Source organism: Asparagus officinalis, chromosome 2 (assembly GCF_001876935.1).
Source record: "Asparagus officinalis chromosome 2, Aspof.V1, whole genome shotgun sequence".
NCBI classification, from domain to species: domain Eukaryota; kingdom Viridiplantae; phylum Streptophyta; class Magnoliopsida; order Asparagales; family Asparagaceae; genus Asparagus; species Asparagus officinalis.
In genome coordinates this window covers 17,273,229-17,283,194 of record NC_033795.1, presented here as the reverse complement: position 1 = coordinate 17,283,194, position 9,966 = coordinate 17,273,229, and the positions used below count along the sequence as shown (strand labels likewise).

Below are 9,966 nucleotides of genomic sequence, written 5' to 3'. Positions count from 1 at the left end.
CGAGGGTTCATGGTTTTATATATGATTGGGCTTCGTTTTTCTAGCTTGGATTTGGATCGTTTAAAAAAGCCCATATACAGAAGTTAAGCCGAATGGCTTGGGGCTTTATATGCTTGCGCTACGTCTTATGGGCTATAATTTGGACGCCTGCTATTGTTACTCTATAAAAAGCCCAAATTCAAGGACCAAGTTGTGGATGAAGATGGAAGGTTTATCGTCATGTCTTTAATCTCTTGTACTTGCACTTAGCAAAATTTGGAGTGAGCTAAACTGTCCTATATTGGATGAAGCACCACCACATGATAAACCCGACCACAACCTATCAACATTTGTCCTCGCTGCAGTTACCTCAAGGTTCATTTGGAAACCCAGATGCGGCGCCATCTTTGCAGGCGCAAAGTAAGTCCTTGACATCCACCCTCGTGCTTTCGAAAGTCTATATGCATATGTGCAGTCGCCAAGAACGACGAACACAGGAGCGCATAATGAATCGACACCCCTATCGGTAAATGTGGTAAAGGTCAATGTGGACGATGGATGTATCATCGGTTGGAATAATTGCTCGAGACTATCTAGGACGCCACGTCCTCTCCTTCTGTGCTTCCGATCCCCCTCTGTCCTCCCTGGAGTGTGAAGCCCAGGCTGTTCTCACGGGCCTTCGCCTTGCTCACTTAAATGGTCGGAACAACATTCTCATGGAAACAGATTGTCTCACCCCACTGCAAACTCTCGGGCAAGATGGGAGATTGTTGGTCACTATCCAAAGTTTTAAACACCTATCCGTGTTCAATGAATGATCAATACCTGTGCATGCAAATTAGCCCAGTAAGCTATCAGATACAAATGTACTTCATTGTCTAAGAGGCTCTTTAATTGAATCGCTGAATTGAGTTGATCTTCAATTCCTCAAACAAAAATAATAATAATTCCGCTTGAGCTCTTAATTTGTTTTCTCCTAGCACGAGTTTTCTGATTTTTCCCCCTCTATGAGAGCTAAACAAGTAGAACTGACATGAGGAACAACAAAACCAAATGTTACATCATGCAGTCCCTTATATATGGCCCACAATTTTCGAATGAAACAAACAACAAGTGATCCCAAATATCCCAACCTTATTAAAGCAGAGAACCGCTTGTCCATCTATATAGCTCAGCTTCACTTAAGGTCTTTTAAGGGCTTGATTGTATGAGAGAAACAAGAGCTTGAGATGCATTTTCTTAACAAACTTGTCATTACACTCTACATTATTGAATCATTCCACAACGAAGGTTCAAGGAATATCTTCAAATAGTAAGTACAAAACAGAGAAAACAAAACCAACATTGCAGCAAAAAGATGTAAGTGCTGACTATGTCAATAGCCACTGCATCATTGTTTAGCTTCAATTCTTGCTTCCAAATCCAGGAGGGCTCGCTCTGGCTCCCGCCAACTCTGCAAACTGCCTCCTTGATTCTGGTCTCCTCCTCCTCCTAGCAGTACCAGGAGGAGCCTGAAAACAAAAGAAAAAGAAAAGAGAGTTTAGTAGAACATTAAGATTCATGGCATAGAACATTCATGTTCACAAGTTACCGTACAAATTTAACATGTACATTTCGAGTGCGGATTAAGACTCTAAAACCAGGGGAACCATGGATGATCTAAATGGTTGGGAAGTTCCAATATGGCTTCCAAGGTCTCGGGTTCGATTCCCATATCACAAAAAAAAAAACACACACACACACAAAACAAAAAACAAAAAGCAAAAATAACCGCGGTGAAAATTGAGCATTACAGTGTTTGTACTCTACAATATCCCTACTGGTTGAGAGATCTTTTTGCATGAAAAACACGAATTGTGTATGCAAAAGTACCCTTTTACTTCCACTTTAAATGCATGTAGGTGTGATTTGAACTTGTTGTCTTGATATCATTTTAAAGTCTCTTCAATTACGTCAAAAATCTAAAATTATGGTGAAGGTTACAACAAGAACAAAGCTTGTCTTCTTTTATTCAGCTCCATTAGGATCACTTTTTCCTAAAGTTAATCATTATCATATCTTTCTTAATTGCTTACAATTAATTTCACTAAAGCTTATCTTATGTCCTCCTTGCTCTATGACATATGGTGAACTGAGGATTATAATTTGTTTACTCTAAACACAAAGCTACTCATCAAAGAAGGCACTATTCCGAACATAAAGCTACTCATTTAAATGCATATTAAATAACATAACAAATCATACTTCCTTTAAAAGTACGAGTTCGGAAAAATCTTTCGGTAGACAAAAATACCCCTATAAAGTTTGAACTATCCTATCACTAATCAAATTTTAATTTTTAATGCTAATCCATCATTAGCCAGGGAAATTAATAAATTCTTAATAGATATACATAGTATAAAGATAAAGAAACAAATTGTATTTAGATTATATTGGAATTAAGAAATTTAATTACATTCTCATCTTAATCTATACACTAATATTTACCCACAACTATCTTTACCAATTATTGAATACCTCAATTTCAGATAAATAACTCTCCCACACCACCTCTAAAAAGAGCTCTCTCTTTTTATGGAATCGAAAGAGTTTTCTCCACTTCTTTGCGGCGATTGTTTTTTTCTCCTAGGGTTTGAATTTTTGGTTGTCACTCCTGCAATGAATGTATGCTTTCATTTTCTTTTTCTTTTTTATTTCTTCTTAGATCTTGATTTGTTTTGGGTGTTCTATTCTTGAAAGATTTGTGATGGGTTTGTTGGTTTATGATTTTCTTAGAGTTTATGTTTAGATATTTAATCTAAGATGTGGGTTTATGATTTCTATAAAACTTTTACAGAATTTTTTTATTGATTGAGTATTGATTTGACATTTCTTTTTTTATTTTTTTGATTATATGTCATTGTTTAAATTTGAAAGAGTCTTTACGCGTTGAGTAGAGTTTTTATTAATTTTGTGCTCAAAGCAATAAGAAAAAAAAAGTAAGAGTTTTGATGAGTAGATGATTAGTGTTCTTTTAGGGTTTTTGAATTACAGATGTTATCGATTTGTTGCAAAAGCTATCTTTGGTGCCCAAGACCAGGACCCATGATGCTTCTAAGGCCCGAATTAGTTAAATATGCGGTTAAGATTAATATGGTTTCTTATAAATTTATTTGTTTCTTAGGTTATATCCTTTCCTAAATAATAAAAGTACGCAAGTCAAATTGAGATATTAATTGATGTTTTGTCTTTTAGTTGATTTAGCATGCTCTATTGAATGGTGAGAATAAGAAAAATGAAGCTATCCCGCCAATGGACTGGTCAGCAACACCCTTATGTGTTATACATCACCTTACTTATGGAGGTAAAATATGATGTCTCTTCTCTATTGTATCCTACAGTTTTTGTGATCATATTACAAATTATTTGCTACAATTATTAGATGTTATCTTTAGCCAACAATAGTTAACTCACATAATTTTTTATTGTGTTAGTTATAATGTTTGGTATATGTTGTTTGTGAAATTTGGACGGGTTTTTAGGTTATGATTCAACGAGCGAGTATGAGAATTACCCTAAATTTGATGGACCAGAGATGCAACATCCTATAAGTTCTATTATAAATCATAAACTAACTTTTTTCGGTGGTAGTATACTATTTTGTATTTAGCAATAATGGTATTTTTCGGTATATTGTTTTGAACTATAAGTTTTATTTATTTATTGAATCGGAATTTTTAATTGAGCAGTTTACCATATTTGGTTCTAGCCTATTTCATCGACTCATTCCACGGAATTGGTGGAACTTCGTCCTAAAACAATAATATTTTGTCTAATGTAAAAACTAGTCAAACTGGAGCTGTAAGACTAAAATTAAAGATTGACAATAATTTATTATGAATATTTGTAATGTTTTAGGTTGTCATTAAGTAATAAGGTATAGTAATGATACAATGCTTGGTGTTTGTTGTCTTTATGAAATGTAAATAAAAATGTTACCAATTTTGATATTTGTCAGACCTTTAGTTTTGAAGCCCACAAAAAGAACAAAATTTTCATTTATGTGGAGATTAGTGAATTCAAGATTTTAGAACTGAAATGAAAGACTAGTTAGGATTTAATATGAATTGGTTTGTGAAGAGGGGTAGGGATATGCTTTTCTTCTACAATTGATGATTAGGGACAATTTCGTTAATACTAAGATTTGGAGGTATTTTTGCAAATATGCATGGTTTAAGAGGTATATATATAAATAAGTCTTTCTTTTTTAATCTTAACACATACAAAAATTAAAATTTATTATGGTTTTCTTTACTCGCAGGATGATAATGTGACTACCTACTCTTCGATTGCACATTCTCGCTCGCTTTAGACTTTAGTATCACCACCACTTCTTTGAGATAATTATAGATGAGAGTTTTAGGTTGTTGAACGTTATCTCTTCTGTACCAACTATGACAGAATGAGCTACAAAGTTATGCATATTGATCCATGTGAACTTTTTACCTATAACAAAAATCTTTAACTATAGTAATTAAGAATGATAGGAATGTGTCATCTACATATTCAACTATAGTAATTAAGAATGATAGGAATGTGTCATCTACATATTCATCCAACCAAAAGAAAATAACTTGGGTACTAAGAACATTAAAGTAAATAGTAGAGTTAGACTAATATCGCTCATGTTATGTCATTTCTCATTCTATTCGGAGATTATTATGATTGTTCCACTATCATGCCCTCTTCCATGGTTAATATTATCCTTAACTCTTTTGAATATTATATTTTTAATCATAATATATCCTAATTATCCAATACAAATTTTAAATATCCTATTACCCTTGACACTTTTTGGATGTTGCATTGTAATCTAATCTTAATTAATAATTATATCTTTATTAATAAAATTTATCGTTTCGTTCCTATTGGCTGTTAGCTAATGTTGATAAGGAAATTCATATGATCTCACTAAGTTTCTTTGCCTAGCTTATTTGATTATAATCCAATTTGTTGTAGAATTAAAATTCTTACTTTATGCAAAGTCTGAAAAACAAAAATGTGTAGCTATATATATCATTGGCTGGGATAGAAATTTGAGACAACCGCAGTAATTTGGAACAGAGATCACTCCTCTCTATATTCTGAACCACAAGATAATTAAATTATTTGGCTGCTGATATTTGTATTGGCTCTTTTCTTCCTCTTCACTTGAGAGAGATTATATTAGATTTCTTGTAGTGTGATTTGGAATTAGTGATTTGAACCATGAACTACCCGTGTGTATTATCTTGTTTATATTCTCTTTGCTTTTTGTGTGATTGATATTTGCTTATCAGGGGATTTGTCATAACACATTAAAATCACTAAATTACCAAGCCAATATTTAAAAATGAATTAGCAAAATATAATTTTATTTATTTGATTCGTATTAGGATTATTCAATTTTGATGTTGCAATTTATGACTTACAGTTCAAACTGCACACATTAGTCTGTTAATGCTATAGATGTATTGAACTCAACATATTTTGAAAGCGGAATGGAGACTCTCGAGTCTCGATGATCTTTATACTTAGGAAGAGGTAGATATTTTCGTAGCAGCATCTCTGTTATGATAGGATTTCATTCTCAGTATGTTCCTTCTCATTAATATATCATAAGCTATTTTTTTCTTAAAAACTGTATGCCTTTGTTCATCGGTCCCCTAAATGTCAAAATATGCATGATAGGATTTGATGTGATCAGTGAAGGACAAAGACAGTTCACAAAGTGTTTCAGAGCTTATTACCATATTCTTTTGCCTATGTGATCCTATAAAACGTTTTGAGCATGGAAACATCGACTTAAGCCACTTATTATTTAGTACCAATGTATATGAAATACCTCCTTAAGTACAAATACATATGATACAATCATATCCATATCCAGCCTCATTTCCTCATTTTAAATTCATTTATTTTTCACTTGCCTTTTTCAAGTCTTTTTTTTCCTCTCAAGTTTTCCTACCGCTGCTTATATAGTTCATTTTTTTAATATATTTACAAAAGCTTGCATCTGCTTTATTTAAATTATATTGTTATCGATGAGTCTTAAACGACACAAAATTCCACATATTGTTATCGAAGAGTCTTAACAATAACGTTCGACATATTCTAGTAAAATATTTAAAGAGGAAAGATAATAACATTGCCAACAGTACTACAAGCAGCAAACTACAATGTAAAGTTAACTAAAATTTAATGACATATTACAAGTAAATTCATATGCAAATTTTTTTTGTGAATTGAATGATCACCCATCTTTTAAAGACTTCAAGATACTAATAAATAGAGATATTGTACTAGATTAATGTATTTATAACTCAAAAATAGTAGATCGCGCGGTCACAGTCTGGGTTAAAAAAACAATAATAATATTTTATTTGAGAGAGATTATTGAGTTGATGATTAATCCCACAAAAAAAGCTTATTTTCATTTTTATTTTAACTCTATTTTTATAAATTTAAATAATCATGATATTCAAATTACCTAGAAGAAAATGAAGGCTACTGCATGGTTGTCCTTATGTTCGATATCAAACATGAGAAGTTTGAAGTTACATCGATCGCTCATACCCACACTTAGGAGAGATTGTTGTATAACTATACATGAGCGAAGTTACATCGATCGCTCATACCCACACTTAGGAGAGATTGTTGTATAACTATACATGAGCTAAGAGGGCATATTTGCATTACGCTTGTTACATATAAAAAACCTCAGGTGAAAATATTGATTCTCAAGGATAACAAGAATTGGATTGAGATGTTGAGCGTCTGTACCGAAAATTGCTGAGAGAGCTGCTTAGGTTCAACACAATTACCCAAAGTTATCAGTATCGCTGATGACAAGATTCTGTTCGAGTACCGTAATTACGGGAACTATTCAAGTAGATTATGTAGTCATGACTTTGAGCATGATATTTGAACTCCAATCCTAAATGAAGTTGTTCCATGTCTTTCTTCGTACTCGAAAAATCTCGACTCAACAAGAAAATTGATAAGAGGTATGAAGTCTACTATAGAAAACTTTTAATGGACCTCTATTTTTATATGAATTCAGGGATTTGTTGATTCTTTGTTGATTCTTTAGTAATGTGGTTTTATTTGTGCTGAGCACAGCCACAGAAACTGTTGAAAATATCTAAAGTAAATTATGGAGAAAAATGATCTTTTTAGATATGTTTTAGTGCTTATTTGTTGCTATTACTTACGGAAGTTTTCTGTGAAGATTCTATTTTGCTCGGTTTGTTCCTCGAGTATTGTCGGTGATTTTGCTGCTCCTTTTTTCCGTTTACATATATCGGGAAGTATTACATAATGATATGTTCTATGTATTCAAATTCTATGTTAGGAAAGAATATTGTAGTGTCAAATAAATAAAAGAACAGCCTTGTTTTTTTTCTTAAAAACATTTTTAAATTAGTTATTTACCAATTGCAGATTTAGTAGTCTAATTGTAATCTAGATAGTTAGAACAATAATGCCAAAAAGTTGACGATCTAAATCTTGATCTTCCTAGAATTTATCAATGCCAAAATAAGTATATATTTATATACTTATTATGTGGATGCTTTTATCATATAAAATTATATTAGAGTTAGCATTAATATTTAGTTTATGGTTTTCAATGAAGTCAATCAATGATTATGAATAAAATCCATATTCTCTTTTGTGTCATGTAGCCACTTCTAATCAATTGTCTAGGCTCATTGGCTTTAATTATTTCTCTTGCTATTATAATGCTATTTTTTCAAATATTTTTTACTTTTACGACATTATACTTCCTTAGGTGAAGCTTCCTTTCATGTCGATCCAAATAACATGAATATTTAAATTGGCATCGCGTTGTTTTCGTGTAGCCCATTCAAACAAATATTAAAAAACAAATATTAGTTTTTTCATGTAGCCCACTCAAACAAATATTAAAGAAGATAAATAATCACAATATTAAATTTTAGAGACATAAGTGAGCAAAAATTGAAATCGAAGAACAGATTTTAGTAAGAAAATAAACTAAAAATAAATAATTATGATATTTAACCACGTGCAATGTACGTGCATAAAAACTAGTATATAGAAAGGCATAAGCTTTTATTAGTCACAATCAGGACGCAAGCCTGTGATACTGAGGCATAGATTAACATGGACAATAATTAAGGGGCATTAATAGAAATTACTGGGCCATGGGCCAAGGGGTAAAATGAAGAACCTTTTCTTCGGCTCTTAGCGATTCCTCGAGATTACTCAATGCAGGAATCGATCCTCCTTTCATAACTCCCAACAAGTTCTTCATTCGAACACGCATCTGAAAAAGTTGAGCGACAAGCTGGCTCACCTGAAATGATTAAAATATGCCAAATTTTATTGAAATATGCTACTACTAGTTAAAGTTACACCTCTAAATTCTAGTGGCAGATTGCTAAATTACTAAGAGAAAACATTGAGAAAGAACCTGTTGCTCTGTTTTTCCAGACTCCGTAGCAATTCTCTTTCTCCTAGTAGTTGATTCAGCTAGCAACTCGGGTTTCTCCCTTTCCTCTGTAGTAAAATGCAAAAGTTGGATATTATCGATGCTAATCGTATTGATAGATTAATTAAATTGAAGAGGGAAATACTCTGTTTATGTACACATATTGTAGAATATATGTAGAAAGTCCTAATGAAAGAAAAGTACTCAGAAAAAGCTCTAAGAATGGAGAGCTCAGGTCAAAAGAGAAAAAAGAAAAAAAAGTAACAATAATGATAATAATAATAATCATTATTATCATCTAAACAGAAAAATTACCGGGAGTCATAACATTAATCATTGATTCCATAGTGCTTAAGTTTTTCTCTGCTTCACGTATTTGAGCAGGAGTCACCTGTTTCAACAATAAAAAGGAACTTTATATGTATCGTCCAACTCAAGATTGAGGATTGTTCTCCATTATTCAAGATATAAAAGAAATATATACCTTCGCCATTCCTGGGATCATTCCAATTACACGGCTCATTGAACCCATTTGAGCAACAGCACGTGTTTGCTTTAAAAAGTCATTGAAGTCAAATTTCGCACTCATGATTTTCTTCTGCAACTCCTCAGCATCCTCTTGTTTCATCTACGTGCATAATTTAGAACATGGCAAGTAAGATACCATTATTTGACAAACGAGAGAATAAGAATTGGAGATACTCACAACTTCCTGTGCCTTCTCCACAAATGAAAGAACATCTCCCATTCCCAAAATACGCCCAGCCATGCGATCAGGGTAGAAAGGTTCGAGGTCTTCCATTCGTTCTCCTCGACCTACTAGCTTAATTGGCTTTCCTGATACCTGAAATGGCCCAATTACAATTATACTTTCTGCATATGAAAGCCTGAGAGAATTGTGACATTATTTTGTGCTTTCTTAAAAGATAAGTGATGCTTTCTTGATTTCAAATGCCCATGAAGGATATGGTAGCCCTTACAAGATTATAGGACGACAAAATTTTGTGTCAATATAAACCCCCACTTCTGCTTTTACACATACACATCAGAACATTCTAAGTATGAGATCAGATGTCTGTTAATATGTCTGAATACTATATTGTAGCAAGTATATTGGACTTTTCTACAGTGATATGTAATAACAAGCACAGAAATGTCAACAGAGATGGTTAGACATGGATTATCACCGGAGTTTGTGAAATTTTGGCGTCTGTTAACGTATCTGATTACTATATTGTCGTGAGTATGTTGGCTTGCTATGATATTGTGATCTCTTGAATGACTATTGTTTGCCGAACATCCCACTCATCCAGATCCGTGGGTCGATTTTGAAACAAAGAAACAACAGAGCCTTCACATTAAAGACCTCGAAATTGATAAAATATTATTCAAAATTCAGCTCTACGTGCTGAAATTTGGCATTCCAACCGACCATGTAATAGTTGTTATCTTCATCACACTACAAATGCAAGGTTGCATAGACCCAAAGTGGTCCA

The 9,966-nt window shown here is 32.9% G+C and overlaps 1 pseudogene; it reads right to left on the bottom strand.

The window, feature by feature from the left end:
* The window catches only part of LOC109830412, a 19,022-nt pseudogene continuing 10,234 nt past the window's right edge, over positions 1,179-9,966 (bottom strand).